This window comes from Bos javanicus, chromosome 4 (genome assembly GCF_032452875.1).
Source record: "Bos javanicus breed banteng chromosome 4, ARS-OSU_banteng_1.0, whole genome shotgun sequence".
NCBI classification, from domain to species: Eukaryota; Metazoa; Chordata; class Mammalia; order Artiodactyla; family Bovidae; genus Bos; species Bos javanicus.
This window is the reverse complement of record NC_083871.1, coordinates 88,728,751-88,746,204: the sequence shown is the minus strand read 5'-3', so window position 1 is coordinate 88,746,204 and position 17,454 is coordinate 88,728,751.

Sequence of the window (17,454 nt, the reverse complement as noted above, 5' to 3'; positions counted from 1 at the left end):
GGAGCATGTATTAAGGACAAACTCCTTTCCTCCAACTGGGAAGCTTCAATGAAGGCACTTTGAAGGGCCCTGGATAAATGATCCCAAAGTGACATGTACAGGAAAGCCACAGAGTAAAGAGAAGTAGTTTTCTCCTCAGAACCTCCTCTGGTAGAAGGAAGTCACAGTGATGAAGGCTTAGCTGCCACTGCTTTGACCTTCGCTTCACAGTTCTGACCTTCTTCATCCACTGAGAGGAGAGTGTGACACCAGCAACAAGAAGGTGGGGAATGTTTACTATCAAGCAGGCTTCAGCCTTCATCTCAGTAAGCCTACCCTGTCCTGACTGTGAAGGATGGTGAGGAGGGAGAGGGCCGCCCCTGGGGAAGAAGGCCCGTTATCAGTTCAGTTCAGTTCAGTCACTCAGTCATGTCCAGCTCTTTGCAAACCCATGGACTTCAGCACTCCAGGCTTCCCTGTCCATCACCAGCTCCTGGAGCTTGCTTAAGCTCATGTCCATCGAGTTGGTGATGCCATCCAACCATCTCATCCTCTGTCGTCCCCTTCCCCTCCTGCCTTCCATCTTTCCTAGCATCAGGGGCTTTTCCAAGGCCTGTCATGTACAGATGCAAGAGTCTGAAGAGAAGTCTCTCTGCTCTGTGTATCCCTATGTCCTTTCTCACGCCTTCCTCCCCCAAAGTTTACTTGCTTGTGATACATTTTTTAAAAAGCATTCCCCTAACCACCGCTGATTTCAGAAGTTGTCAACACTCACAACTAGGCCTTGTTATTCTCCTTCTAGTTATAAACAATCTCACAGAATGCAAACTTCAAACGTGTCTACTCTCACACCATAATAAAATGAGACTAAGCAAGGCCACTTTTTCATCGTGTCTAAGCAGAGATAAAACCAGGAACCCGGGGCTACCCTCAGAACATCAAACATCCCTCTCTTGCTAAATGAATGACTTCTGTTCTTTATTCAACATAGAAGTGTCCCTGTGTCCTGACCACATCCAATCCAGAGCAAATCCCTGTTTTCTCAGACCCTCTACTAAATCACCCAACTCAACCTAAACTCAGTCTGACCCCCTCTCACTGAGACACTCCAGCTCCCACAGGTGCATCTTCCTTTGCTACATGTGTCATCACCCAACTCACGGAACGACAGCTGTGTTCCTGGTGGTCTCTGGGGCCCTGGCACCTGCATGAAAGCAGAGTATTTAGTGTTCAGGAAACTTGTATCAAGCACCTTCTGTATACCAGGTTCCCGTTCTAAGTACTAGGAATACAGTAGTGAGCAAAACAGACAAAAGCCCTCTGCCTTCACAAAGCTTAAATCCTTGCAAGGGAGACAGACAATAAACAAGGTGAGCAAATAAATATACAGTCCATTGGAAAGCGTTAATAGCAAAGAAAAGAATTAAGGAAGGATTCTTTTTAGATGGGAATGCCTCGGCAATCTGAAAAGAAGTGATATGAAAAGAAGATAGAGTGTAAGCTTGGAGGATGTCTGGGGAAGTATGGGAGCAAAGCAGATACAAAGGCCCTGAGGCAGGCACATGCCTGCTGTGTTTCAGAGACTTCAAAGATCCCAGTGACTAAAGACAAGGGACAGAGAGATAAGAGAAGGGTCTTTTCATGTGTTTGTTAGCCATCTGTATGTCTTCTTTGGAGAAATGTCTATTTAGTTCTTTGGCCCAGTTTTTGATTGGGTCATTTATTTTTCTGGAGTTGAGCTGTAGGAGTTGCTTATATATTTTTGAGATTAGTTGTTTGTCAGTTGCTTCATTTGCTATTATTTTCTCCCATTCTGAAGGCTGCCTTTTCACCTTGCTAATAGTTTCCTTTGTTGTGCAGAAGCTTTTAAGTTTAATTAGGTCCCATTTGTTTATTTTTGCTTTTATTTCCAATATTCTGGGAGGTGGGTCATAGAGGATCCTGCTGTGATGTATGTCGGACATCACTCATTATCAGAGAAATGCAAATCAAAACCACTATGAGGTACCATTTCACGCCAGTCAGAATGGCTGCGATCCAAAAGTCTACAAGCAATAAATGCTGGAGAGGGTGTGGAGAAAAGGGAACTCTCTTACACTGTTGGTGGGAATGCAAACTAGTACAACCACTATGGAGAACAGTGTGGAGATTCCTTAAAAAACTGGAAATAGAACTGCCTTATGATCCAGCAATCCCACTGCTGGGCATACACACTGAGGAAACCAGAAGGGAAAGAGACATGTGTACCCCAATGTTCATCGCAGCACTGTTTATAATAGCCAGGTCATGGAAGCAGCCTAGATGCCCATCAGCAGATGAATGGATAAGAAAGCTGTGGTACATATACACAATGGAGTATTACTCAGCCATTAAAAAGAATACATTTGAATCAGTTCTTATGAGGTGGATGAAGCTGGAGCCTATTATACAGAGTGAAGTAAGCCAGAAAGAAAAACACCAAGACAGTATACTAATGCATATATATGGAATTTAGAAAGATGGTAATAATAACCCTGTGTACGAGACAGCAAAAGAGACACTGATGTATAGATCAGTCTTATGGACTCTGTGGGAGAGGGAGAGGGAGGGGAGATTTGGGAGAATGGCATTGAAACATATATAATATCATGTATGAAACGAGTCACCAGTCCAGGTTCGATGCACGATACTTGATGCTTGGGGCTGGTGCACTGGGACGACCCAGAGGGAGAGTATGGGGAGGGAGGAGGGAGGAGGGTTCAGGATGGGGAACACAGGTATACCTGTGGTGGATTCATTTCGATATTTGGCAAAACTAATACAATATTGTAAAGTTTAAAAATAAAATAAAATTTAAAAAAAAAAGAGAGAAGGGTCTTGCAGGACCTTGTTGAGGCTCTGGCCATCAGTCTAAATGAGATGGGAAGGAATTACAGAGTTTGGAGAGAAGAATGACTTGGGTTTAACTGGATTCCTCAGGCAGCTGTGCTAAGGCCAGCCCAAAAGGGAAAGGGCACAGGAAAGAAGCAGGAAGCCTGGGAGGAAGCTCTTGTCAATCCAGGACAGAGATGAGAGTGGCACGATCCAGTTATTTGGAAGAACTTCACAGTATTTTTAACACTCACCAACACAGAAAAATAATAATATTATACATCCAGAAATTAACCCTGCTAGTTTTAATTTTGATTGCCACTCTAAATTTCTGTTATACACTCCGGGTAGTTTTTTCTTCCATAGAACATGGTGATTCATACTAATCCGTAAGATTAGAGGAAATACTCTGGGAAGTATTCCCCTAAAACATACACATGCATCTCAATATTAATGTATTAGTGAAAGGAATTAATTTCCCTAATCTACAACTCTTCTATTTCTTTTTTTTTTTTCTTTTCATGCTACTGGTATTTGTTTTCAAAATCTTTAAGACTCCAAGTGCCTGCCCCTAAACCCACAGGGTTTAAACAGATATCCTGAAGGTCATGGTTCCCATTTTTGTTGGAAATTTTAAAATACAGTGTTTTACTTCCAAACCTTTAAGGGAAGTATTTTCTGAGTGGTATTTTGTTGCCAATAATAAATATATATATGCTAAATGTTTGTCAGAATGGAAAACAGAGCAGAGATGCTGAGTTCAAATCAACTCTGTAGAAATAATTGTTAACCTGCTAATTAGAGAAAAAGCCTTTTTCCTCTGAAGGATATTATTGCCCTAGTCTGTTAATCACTGTCTTATCCTGATGGTTCTTAAGTTATTCTCTCATGAAATATCAGTATTGTAAAAGCTAGACCTAATTGTTCCAGCAGAAGAAAATTTATATTGTAATGGTAGAGATTTTCCCATACATTTTTCTTAACAACTTGATGCATATAAGTTTATAATATAATCTACTATATGATAAGATCGCTATAAGTTTCACAATTCATCACTAGTTACTGACTTTTATTATAACTTTATATCATGATTGAAGAACACAAGTATTCTTCCATCTGCACAAATTTTAGAACTACTGGACTTTCCTGATTGTACAAAACTGCTGCCCTTCCTAAAAATGAACTTAAGTTTTGTAAGTATATGAAAAATGCCTGTTTCAATGTTATTTGTGCTAACAGGAAATTCACTCTTCAGTGTGAAAGGCCATGGTTTTTATGAAGCAGGAACATTTTACAACCTGAAAGAGTAATTGTCTTTACATAAGCATATACACTTAGTCATTGTCAAAAAGTGTTACTTCTGCTTCAGAACTTGAAATTTCTTGCAGTCAAGATCAACAGCTTTCTTGGAAAAGCACACAAAATCTTAGGACCACATTTTGAATAAAATGTTCCCTCTGTCAAGCCATTTTTAACTAAGCTCCTTAAAATAACATTAGGTTGATTTAAATCCTCAGTTTTCTACTCAAAGTTTTTGAACTATAAAGCAATTTAGTGGCCTATGAAATGTTACTAAGATTGTTTTCAATGTCCATGGTCAAGATTATAACTTAAAACACCCAATTACCCCAAAATATTTTGCAAGTCATTGACCAGAAGAGCTGGGATATAGGCAGAATAAGCAACAGAAACAAGGAACAAGAGCCTGAGGCCAAACCTCAGGTCCAGGGACTGCGATGATATTTAAATAGGAGTTTGATCTACGTTCTGAGTGTCAGATACCAGATCTGAATGTCAGGCTACACACTGGACAGGCAGGACAGGCATGTGGAAGGACAAAGGTTGTGGCCAGGTCATATTGTTTTGTTTTAGACATGCATGACTTAATTTTGATTTCTGCCTTTGTCTTGGAATGGCTTGGAATCTAGGGTTGGCCTGGTTTTGCTTGCAGCACCCATTTCTCTGTACAAGCACACATATTTTAGCAAGGTAGGAAATTTGAGCAAGGTGAAATGTGCAAGCACTGGCTCCAAACTGTTTGTAATGAAGAAACAGGAGACTGGAAATTTCTATCTGAATTACAAATGCACAAAAACTTTCCCCTAGAAATCACACTTCTTCGTTATTCACTGCAGCCTTGCCCATCATTTGCAATTTGGAGAAAAATGTCCATCATCAAGGGACTGGTTAAATAAACCATGGCTTTCCACACAATGAAATACTATCCAGCTGAAACAAAGAATGAGGTTTCTTCTCTTTATAAATAAGGATATTCACCAGGTTTCATAATTATTCTTTAAGGTATATATTTGTTTTATGTATATGTCTTACAATATACTTAACATTTTTTAAAAGCTAGCTATGCATATAATGCTGCCATTATTTTTCTGAGAAAATGATATATACATGTATATATAAGTATGTGTAGGCCATGGTGTCTGAAGGTAAAGAATCTGCCTGCAATTGATCCCCTGGAGAAGGGAATGGCTACCTACTTCAGTATCCTTGCCTGGAGAATCCCATGGACAGAGGAGTCTGATGGGCTACAATCCATGGGGTCGCAAATTACTGAATGACTAACACTTAATATATGTAATGTGTATATGTAGATATGTGATATGTGTACTATGGAGTATCTCTGGAAGAATACTCAGTTATATTGGTTGCCTCCAGGAAAAAGACCTTGTGGCTGAAGGAGAGAAATGGGCAGAGGTGGGATGAGATTTTGGTGGGAAGGAAACTTCTGTTTGGATTTTGTACTATGTTGATTTAGCAGCTATTCAAAACCATTACTCAAATTAAAAAAAAAAAAAGATCTTTGGAAAAGAAAGAAGTGGTACATTAATACTGACTATAAGGAATCAGGCATAACGATAAAAAAGGTAACATTTGAGTTGATTTTACTACAGAGATCATTTTTTATGAAGTTATTTGAAAAAATGGTAGGTTTTTCTGCAATATGGCAAGAAAAAGCCCTTTTCAGTAAATAAGAGGGGCTTTTTTTGTAATTGTAGTAAATAGTATCAGCCATGTAACTTAACTTACCAGTCTATTCTGACACATGAATATTAAAAGCTAATTTTGGGTTAAATATTTGTGGTAAAGGAAAACTAACAGTAGACAGACCTGAAAAAATTGATGAGTGTTATTACTTTCTACAAAAGGCAATGCACAGTACCACTATACCGTTTATTACAAGTGAGAAAATGTGTTGTAGAGTAATAGGCCTTCCCTGACTGTAAACAATGCAAAGCTGTAGTCAGAATGATAGACGTATTCAGAGAGAGACTGGAGACGAAAATGATGCTTGGGGCGTTCTTTTTATTTCCTTGCCTATACTTTAACTTTGGTGATTTACCCAACCAATTTTAAATAACACAGGAAATTGGATTTTACCTATTCAACTTCAGATCATTTTTTTCTTGTGTTTTTTTAAGCACTTCAATTCTGTTGTGTTTTGTCCAATTGTACCTTTTTGAGAGAAATTGACTTCCTTTTTTCAAAAAACTCTTCAGTTTTTATGGCATTATTTTTATTTTTTATTCTTCCGCATGCCTCTCTTCCATAAATCCTTTCCCAAACCATATTTCTTTCCTTGAGTTCTGTCTAACTACCCTGGTGTGTTTACAACACAAAATAAGGAAATCTCTGTGCAATATAACAGAAGTCAAGATGGAGCAGAGGTTAAAATCTTAGATTCCAGGACCAGTTACTATCAGTCCACTAGGAAAAGTTTCACGGTCTCACCTATTTGATTTTTATTTGTATCGTTTTAATTTGTCTTCACAGTGTATCACTGTATTTCCAGGAGGGTAGGGACAAGGGTATGATGATAAACAATGATAGCACTTGATATATCTAAATATAGTACTGATATCTATCCTCTGTTTCTCAGCTTTTGAAATTTATTCTTGTGAACATAAACTCTAATTTTTAAATATGTGAATATGGAATGGAATCTAGCCCATCACCCCTTCCTCCATGCCTCTCTGCAACTTGGTAGCCTTCTGGTTGACATTTTCACACGGGACAGATTTTCTAACCAAGATGGCAATCCCTCTGAATTGAATTGCTCTCTGGACATCTCCACTACGGCCTGACTTCCTGATACTCAGTCAACACATACCTGAATTTGCAGTGCCCTTTGGCATTGCAGCTAACATCCTAGTCAACATTCAGTAAACTTGCCTATAAAATGTCAAACCCATTACAGTTAAGCTTTCTGAAAGGACTGTGGCACATAAAAAAGTAAACTTTGGAGAAATTATGTTGGCACATATTCTTCACTTTTCAGGTTTGGATCATACATGCTTAGCCACCTAGATATATCTGCTTTTAAGGCTCCAGGCTTCCACTTCAGGTACACCTGCTGGATGAAAGATAAGGTTCTTAACATTGCAACTGAATGTGCCAGTCAGCCTGAGCTCCATCAGATTTTAATAAGAAATGGTATCTATAATTGTGAAATTGCAGAAATTATGCTTTTTTAAAAAAATTATAATAAACTGTTGAAACACCAAATGTAGTAACTAATTAGTCATTAATTTGTATGAATTTGTAAAAGATCATTATAGAACTAATTCTCCACTGTGGTTGCCCATTCACATGATAGAAATGTGTTGCACTTTAATATTAGTAAAGAAAGTTGAGTTTATACATTAATTATAGTAGTATATACTAACCATAAATGTGAAGTAAATGCTTTTTTATATAATGAATTTTTAGTTCCTTAAAAAGTGTATTTGTTCAAGACCATCAATTGTATGCAATTACATAAACCATAGAGGCTTCCCCAGTGGCTCAGAGGTAAAGAATCTGCCTGCAATGTAGGAGAGATGAGGGTTTGATCCCTGGTTGGGGTAGATCCCCTTGAGGCAGGCATTGGCAATCCACTCCAGTATTCTTGCCTGCAGAATTCCATGGACAGAGGAGCCTGGTGGGCTACAGTCCTTTGGGTCACAAAGAGTCGGACACGCCTGTAGTGACAGCGTGCACACACCTGCTTAACATAAACCATATAACTTGAAAATATTTTGAAATACATTTTAGTTTCCAAATGTAACCTTGAGAGAATTTCCTAATACTATAAGGAAATTTGGAAATATTCCAGTCTTAAGATCTGGGTTGCACTAAGGCTGCAACAAGTTTATTCTGGAATGCCTATGACAAAGGCAGAGTAATATCAGCCTAGGATAACAGCCAATTCTTAAACCACCCAATATAATGCATCTAGGAAATGGTGGTCCTTGAAAATTGAAATGTGGTTTTTTTTTTTTAAATATACTTGAAGAGAGGGAACTCGATCAAGAATTTATTGATTTGGATCTATTATGAACATTGGACCAATGCTTAGGTGAAAAACTTCAGTCTGTGAGAAAGACTACTGAAAATTGTTCCTGTTAGAAATTCATAGCATCTGCAATTCTATTATAGGTAAGAAAAATTCAAGGAATGTGCTTCAGGAGACTAGGTTCAACAAACTAGTAATTATAGATGATTATGTAAGTATAATAACTATAAATCTAATTACTGAATTTGCTAAAGGTTTTCACAAAAAAGAATCAGGTTCCCATGGAAGTTTATTGCTAAGAAAATATGGTATATATTATGATTCTCAAAAACATTATAAAGGACATTAACCCTGAATCTCTGAACATGAAGTTTTTTTATAACTTGTTGTTTTTTAAATATTTTTTACACTCTCCACTTAACATCTTTCCAACTCTTTGCTCCTGATTCTATTTAAACATTAAAAATATATGGGTAAAACGCCTGCCTGAAATGCAGGAGATCCAGGTTCAATCCCTGGGTTGGGAAGATCCCCTGGAGAAGGAAATGGCAGCCCACTCCAGTACTCTTGCCTGGAGAATCCCACGAACGGAGGAGTCTGGCAGGCTACAGTCCATGGGGTCATAAAGAGTCAGACATGGCTGAGAGACTTCACTTTCTTTTTTAACAAGGAACCTACTTTCTGTCATCAGACTGAATTCTAACTTATAGATGAGGCTGAAATAAATTGTATGATTAAACTCTCAAGTATTTTTACAATATAAGTATTTATTAGTAACATAAATATCTTACTAATGGTTCTAGACAGAAGTTCATTGTTCAGGAGCTGGCAATGAAGGAGTTAAAGAGGTCATATTTAACTTCATTTGTCTTTCTCATATTGTTTTGGAACTTGTTCTTTCCATCCTGGAAAATCTAAATCTATCTATCTTTATGTATGTGTACATTTACATCCTCTTCTCAATTACTGATTTTCTTATATGAAGTGCCTGTTGATTTTTATCTCTAAATATTCAGTCCCTTTATTAGTATTTGGAAAGAAAATTTAAAACCTATTTTTATTCTTCCAAAATAACCATCTTCGGAACCATTTTAAATGTCATATGTTTCCTAAAAACTGCAATACATGTTCCAAATAACAGTTCTCTAATACTATCCAATATAGTAAGTATGATAACTATGTAATATATCTTTTAAAGTACACTTTTATTAACAATCATGCAAAAATGAAATCTTCATCAAATAAAGAAATACACTTATACTCTAAAGAAAAACATTTAGGTGTATAAAGTTAGCTTGAGGAATTCTTCACAGCTACTTGTTATAAAAAGTATTAACACTGTGGCTGTCTCATAAAGCCATATGTTCTATGTCTTATATAAGTTAGTTTACTAACCTGCTTCAGAGAATACATTCTGATGCTACTGTAAGTGAAGTACTAGGTTATGATAACCCAACATAGTGCAAAAAGATGCTTTTCAGAGAAATTGTGCATGTAGAAGAAAAATGAAACAATTTTGAATAGTTATTAATGTGAAAATAATCCTCAAATACAAATTTATAGTAAATAAAAAATGAATTGGAGTTTAAGTTCTATGTATCAGTGACAAATGTATTTTTTACAATGTTAGGTTCAGAATAGCAAGTTCATGTTCTGAAAGATACTGAATTTGGAAAGTAAACAAAAGTAAGTTAGGCTGTAAAAGAAATTGCGGTATGCCAAGAATGTCATTTTCTTCTAAACTCCTCTGAGAGAGCATGTTTCTAAAAACAGTCTAAAATTTTTCAAACTAAACAAAAACTATATTTTTACCTTTGCTTTTGTTTGCTGCCAGTCCTTTAGTCACCTGATGCAGAGCAGAGATTCAGTGGCAAAAGGATGCCCTGTGGCTATTCAGAGAAACATGTCATTACAGAGGTGACTCAGTCCTCCGAGGTAAACTGGAGGCTGGCATTATATCTCTTTATAACCAAAGTCAGACTCTCTTAAAAGCACATAGGTATAAGTGACCACTGCTTTCTGAAAGTACCCAGTTTAAATTCACTGACTGAAGAGGGTGAAAGAAAACTGATTGACACTTTAGTTGGAAAATGAAGTGGTAAAAATAGCTGTAAGCTGGAAAGATTTCCAAACGTCCTTGATGATAATGGAATGACAACCTCTTAGGGGGGGTCTTAGTTATCATCCTGAGTAAATACACTAATTTACCAGAACCAGTGGTTCAAGATGAACTGGGAACATGGGTTAACTGTGTTATCTGGAGTAGATGTCCTTAGAAAAAGTACAGTTAAAGCTGAAAATAAGAAGGGGTGACATAAGTCAAAGATTGAAAACAGAAGGAATTGAATCAGAGAATTTTTAATAGAGAAATTTACTTTAGAGGTGTGAATGCCACTTCCACTGGGGAGACACTCCTTCGGCGCAGAGACAACAGATCCACAAACAAGTGCGTGGAAGACCAATTGTCTGAGCAACGAACTACAATACTGCTTCCAGGAGAGCAAAACCAGTCAGACCACTCAGCTTCCCAGCGTACTAGAAGGATAAGTAAAAGAGACATGTGACCCCAGGACATTTAAACATAGAGAAAGATCTTCCCAGGGAGGGTTCAGAGGGGCTGTGAGGCCAAATACAAGAGCAGTGCTAAACTGAGTACAGCTGATCTCCCCGCAGGCATGGAGGGGACAAGAGGGAGCGGCTGCTCAGTCCTTGAGGGAGTTATACTGCTCTTCCAAGATAATTTTCTCCTTACTTTGATAATTGTGAGGGTTCCTAGCAACCTGCCTGTTTTCTGCTCACTTGCTCCAGATGGAATCTTACTTGTCAGCATACCCCAGCCCCTTTCACAGTTTACAGCCCATTCTCCCTTTCAACATAAGAGTCCTGTTGCGTAAATATATGTCCAAACAAATGCAGGTTACCGGGGACTGGGGAGATCCTTAATGACTGAGAATCACTCTGTTTCTTCATAGCTATAAATGGATAGCCAAGGATCACATTACACACACAAGAAAAGAATTCTTTGGGATTAAAAACATGAGTGTCAGAACATAGCGAAGACTAAAGTAGTATTCTAGAAGAACAAGTTGGCAAATCTATGATACAAAGCGAAAAAAGACAAAGGCTTAGAATACATGAAAGAAAAGCAACACCAAGCATAGATCTAGAAGGACAAAGACCTATCGGATAGCAATTTCTTAAATGAACAGAGAGAATGAAAGAAAGGGAACCATTTGAAAAATTATGAAAGAAAATTATCCTGTGCTGAATACAAGAGTCTAAATTAGAAGAGAAAACTAGAAGGCTTTGTGAAAAATAGCTCCCATATACAAATAAACACAATGACACGAATATGCTAAAGACCAGGAAGTACAATTATGACATAGTGCTTCTGAGATGAAGACATAAACTCCTTCTGATTTAAAAATGCATGGCATAGAACAACTACAACACTGGAAGAGAACAAATATCTCGTGTGTCTCCAATCAAGCGTGCTGTGATTTTAACAATTAATTGAAGGTAAGAAATAACACTGAATTAGAGAACAGACAAAGTATCTTTAATTCAGGAAGGAGATGGGAGCTCTCAGGGTTTCTAACAGATATTATCTATCATCTTAGAAGGTATGTTTCATTTACTAAAATGGTTTGTAGCATTTATAAGATATTTTGCTTACATTTGTAACCTTTATTAATGTCTCTTGGAGAATTATGCCATAGGAATGATATTTAAATTCTAATCTTTAAGAAAAATAGAAATGTTTGTTTTTGGATTAGATATAACTGATAATATAATTTAGATAAAACTTTTTGTGAGACAGTTGTCTGTAAACCCAAAGTTACGCAAGTCAAAATAAATAACAATAATTCAGTGTTTTCCACAATCTATTTTTAACTTGAGCAGATTATTTTTAACAAACAAAAAATTTGAAGTATCGATTGTTAGAAATATGCCATCCTTTGGTTTCAGTTTCTTTGGGTTGCTATTAAAGTGAAGTAAAACATTTTTAATTTAGAAAAACTTAAATGATGATTTGTGGGTAATAGAATTGAAGGTCATATTTTCTATGTATTTTCCATATGCTTTCCCTTTTTCTTTTATCTACCTTAATTCTTCTTCTTACGCCTTGACTATTTTGGAGGCACCGCTAAACAATGGAGAGCAGTCATGTGTATGACATCTTTTACATATTCACTGATTTGTGGGTAAAATTTGCTATACCTCTAATAGCGCTATATCATATTTCTTATTTTCTTTATCTTCAAAATGGTGATTATATATATTAATATATACATTTGCCTGCCTTATTAGAATTCACTGCATATCAAGACTCATATAATTGTTGAAAAAGTTTTCACTGTAAGGATAGAAGGAGATATTCTTTTTCACTTATCATGACTTAGCTCCAACTTATTAACAGTGGTAAAAAAAAAAAAAATTTCTTGCTTGGGCACAAGAACCTAATTACTTCAATTGCAGCTTTGTGACAGCAGGATACAAACAAAATAGGTGAACTTAAAAATAGCCCCCAATATGACTCACTGCCCCTTTAACTTTTACTTCTCTTGAAAATTAATGAATACACAAACAAATGAAGTTTGAATCTGAAAGGGATCTACCTATCTATGTTCTATATGCCTGGATAAAATACATACAAAAGTCTAATATTTGGAAAGAATCAGGCAAGTTAACACATTCCCTAAATTAAGGAGGAAAACAATATTTGAGATTATAATTTCTTTGGGGTCTTTATGAAAGAAAATGATCTGAATTACAGCTAGGTCAGATCAAAGGGCATTGAGAAATTTTCAAATGGCTTGCCATGAATTTCAAACTAAGAGAAAATCAATTGCCTAGATATAGTATACTTTAATAAACCAACAAGTATCACATCAAGGAATTTCCTATATAAAACCCAGGTCTCTCACACTGTAGACAGACGCTTTACTGTCTGAGCCACCAGGGAAGTCCTAAATTCCATCTTATGAGAGTCTAACAGGACTTACCTTCTGACACTGATGATTGCCAAATGAATTATTTGGAACAAAATGGAGCCCTGTAGTATTCAGTATAGATTCCTTCTTGACCCATGATTTGATAACCTGGGGTCTCTTCTGTCATGTAGAATTCCCAATCGCTGGAGTAGAAACAGCTACAACACAACAGGTGCCTTCCTTAGCTCTCATGTTATTGTGCTTTCCATATCTCATATGGCCTTATTACAAATTTCCCAATTTGTGGTTAACAACTGAAATCTCAAGACCATTGTCGCAACATCTAATCATATTATATGTTCTATCCAATGTACAAGAGACAGGAATCAAGACCATCCCCAAAAAAAGAAATGCAAAAAAGCAAAATGGCTGTCTGAGGAGGCCTTACAAATAGCTCTGAAATGGAGGGAAGTGAAAAGCAAAAGAGAAAAGGAAAGACAATCCCATTTGAATGCAGAGTTCCAAAGAAGAGCAAAGAGAGATAAGAAAGCCTTCCTCAGCGATCAATGCATAGAAATAGAGGAAAACAATAGAATGGGAAAGACTAGAGATCTCTTCAAGAAAATTAGAGATACCAAGGGAATATTTCATGCAAAGATGGGCTCAATAAAGGACAGAAATGGTAGGGACCTAACGGAAGCAGAAGCTATTAAGAAGAGGTGGCAAGAATATACAGAAGAACTGTACAAAAAAGATCTTCATGACCCAGATAATCACGATGGTGTGATCACTTACCTAGAGCCAGACATCCTGGAATGTGAAGTCAATTGGGCCTTATGAAGCATCACTATGAACAAAGCTAGTGGAGGTGATGAAATTCCAGTTGAGCTATTTCAAATCTTAAAAGATGATGCTGTGAAAGTGCTGCACTCAATATGCCAGCAAATTTGGACAACTCAGCAGTGGCCACAGGACTGGAAAAGGTCAGTTTTCATTCTAATCCCAAAGAAAGGCAATGCCAAAGAATGCTCAAACTACCACACAATTGCACGCATCTCACATGCTAGTAAAGTAATGCTCAAAATTCTCCAAGCCAGGCTTCAGCAATATGTGAACCGTGAACTTCCTGATGTTCAAGCTGGTTTTAGAAAAGGCAGAGGAACCAGAGATCAAATTGCCAACATCCGCTGGATCATAGAAAAAGCAAGAGAGTTCCAGAAAAACATCTATTTCTGCTTTATTGACTATGCCAAAGCCTTTGACTGTGTGGATCACAATAAACTGTGGAAAATTCTGAAAAAGGTGGGAATACCAGACCACCTGACCTGCCTCTTGAGAAACCTGTATGCAGGTCAAGAAGCAACAGTTAGAACTGGACATGGAACAACAGGCTGGTTCCAAATAGGAAAAGGAGTACATCAAGGCTGTATATTGTCACCCTGCTTATTTAACATCTATGCAGAGTACATCATGAGAAACGCTGGGCTGGAGGAAGCACAAGCTGGAATCAAGATCGCCAGGAGAAATATCAATAACCTCAGATATGCAGATGACACCACACTTATGGCAGAAAGTCAAGAGGAACTAAAAAGCCTCTTGATGAAAGCGAAAGAGGAGAGTGAAAAGGTTGTCTTAAAGCTCAACATTCAGAAAACTAAGATCGTGGCATCCGGTCCCATCCTTTCATGGAAAATAGATGGGGAAACAGTGGCTGACTTAATTTTTGGGGGCTCCAAAATCACTGCAGATGGTGACTGCAGCCATGAAATTAAAAGACGCTCGCTCCTTGGAAGGAAAGTTATGACCAACCTTGACAACATATTAAAAAGCAGAGATATTACTTTGCCAACAAAGTTCCATCTAGTCAAGGCTATGGTTTTTCCAGTGGTCACGTGTGGATGTGAGAGTTGGCCTGTGAAGAAAGCTGAGTGCCGAAGAATTGATGCTTTTGAACTGTGGTGTTGGAGAAGATTCTTAAGAGACCCTTGGACTGCAAGGAGATCCAACCAGTCCATCCTAAAGGAGATCAGTCCTGGGTGTTCTTTGGAAGGACTGATGCTGAAGCTGAAACTGCAATACTTTGGCCACCTGATGCGAAGAGCTGACTCATTTGAAAAGACGGTGATGCTGGGGAAGATTGAAGGCAGGAGGAGAGAAGGGGATGACAGAGGATGAGATGGTTGGATGGCATCACCGACTTGACGGACATGGGTTTGGGTGGACTCCGGGAGTTGGTGATGGACAGGGAGACCTGGCGTGCTGTGATTCATGGGGTCGCAAAGACTTTGACACGACTGAGCTACTGAACTGAGCTGATACTTATTTTAAAAAAAATAATAATATATAGATATATCTTGACTCATTTTCCTCCAGAAATTTCTCTTAAATTATTTTTTTAAAGTTACCTTCACTCAGACTCTAGTTCAAATAGAGTTAATTAGTGACCTGACTCGCTCTTCCTCCTGCACCAGTCACACTGGCCTTCTTGAGGACTTGAAACCCTCCACACCTGCTCTCACATAACGCCTCATGCATTTGTTCTTCCCTAATCCGAGAATGCTCTTCTCAGACATCTTGTAATCTGGTCCTCCTAACTTCAGGTCCTCTCATTAGGGAGCTCTGTCTGACGACCCTGGATACAGTGCTCTCCCCAGTCCTTTTACCCTGCTTTGTTATTCTCCACAGCACTTAGCACCATTTGATATAAATGTATTTGCTTATTTAGTATCATTCATTTTCCTAAAAGAAGCTAAGCTCCCCAAGGACAGAGACTTTGGTACTTCACATCCTTATCCTTAGTGCCTTACATGAGGTAAGCGTCCAATAAATACTTGCTCTATCAATGCATGAAACCAATGATTACCTGTTTTTTAAACTTCAAAGGTAACAAATATTTTAGAAGTAAATTGAAGTTAAAAAAAATCAGCACTTTCTACTCTTCAGTATTTCAAGGAAAAATTGACATGCCATAGGGGGTGAAAAATAATGAACAGAATCACAGATAAGGTCATGCTGAGAAAAACTGATAATTTAAAGTTAGCCATCGGAACCTTGTTCTTCTCTCTCAAGACATCTGAAGAATGTTTCTGGCAAGAGTCTCTACGCCAACCATGACAGTAACAGCAGTGACACACAAATCCATCCTTCATGCTCTTTATTGTCTTCAGTTTATTGACTAGAGAAATGGTGACCCTCAAGCTCTTATTTAGGATATATTTCTTACTGCTACTTTCAGGCATATGGAGACAGGAGGAAGATTCAGCTGTTTTTCAAAAACATCCCCTATTATTGTTACATAGACTTTGACTGCATATTAACATAAACAGCATAAGCCCAATGGTCCTTGAATAATATTTTGCACAGACAAGCAGTTCCCCCATAGGGGAAACAGAGATCTCATTAGGATCACTTTCAAAATGTGATTCTATTATCCATGTGTTTGCATGCTAAGTATCTTCAGTCGTGTCCAACTCTTTGCAACCCTGTAGACTGTAGCCTGCCAGACTCTTCTGTCCATGGGATTCTCCAGGCAAGAATACTAGAGTGGGTTGCCATACCCCTCTCCAGGGGATATTCCTGATCCAGGGATTGAACCCACATCTCTTAAGTCTCCTGCAAGGGCAGGAACGTTCTTTATCACTAGCGCCACCTGGAAAGCCTAGTATTACTAATACCTGACTTTTGTATTTTGGTAAGACTCAGGAGAAAGGTGGAGAAGGCAATGGCAACCCACTCCAGTACTCTCGCCTGGAAAATCCCATGGACAGAGGAGCCTGGTAGGCTGCAGTCCATGGGGTCGCTAAGAGTCAGACATGACTGAGCGACTTCACTTTCACTTTTCCTTTCATGCATTGGAGGAGAAAATGGCAACCCACTTCAGTGTTCTTGCCTAGAGAATCCCAGGGACGGGGGAGCCTGGTGGGCTGCCGTCTATGGGGGTCACATAGAGTCGGACCCAACTGAAGTGACTTAGCAGCAGCAGCAGCAGGAGAAAGAGCCTTAACAAAATACAAAGAGGATTAATCATTTAAATGATAGACTAATCCCTTATAAAGTCCCATAAGAGTTTTATATCCAATATGAAGCAAAATAGTGGAGACTCATACACAGGGATAAGCCTGGTCCATCCAGTGAGGTGCCAGTAACTCTTATGATAAAAAGTACAGAGGAGTTGGGGAGAAGTAAAGGCATCTGGATCGTTGTATGTAAATAGAATCCAAATACAGTGTCTTTTATGCTATTCTTTATTAAGCCATTTTAAAGTATGAGGGCTTAACTATAAGAAAATTTTGGTACTAAAAGACCACACATTTGCAATCTTGATAGATATTTGACTGTCCCATAAAGATATATTGGAGGAGAAGTCAAGATGGCAGGCAGGGACCCCAAATTAAGAGACTA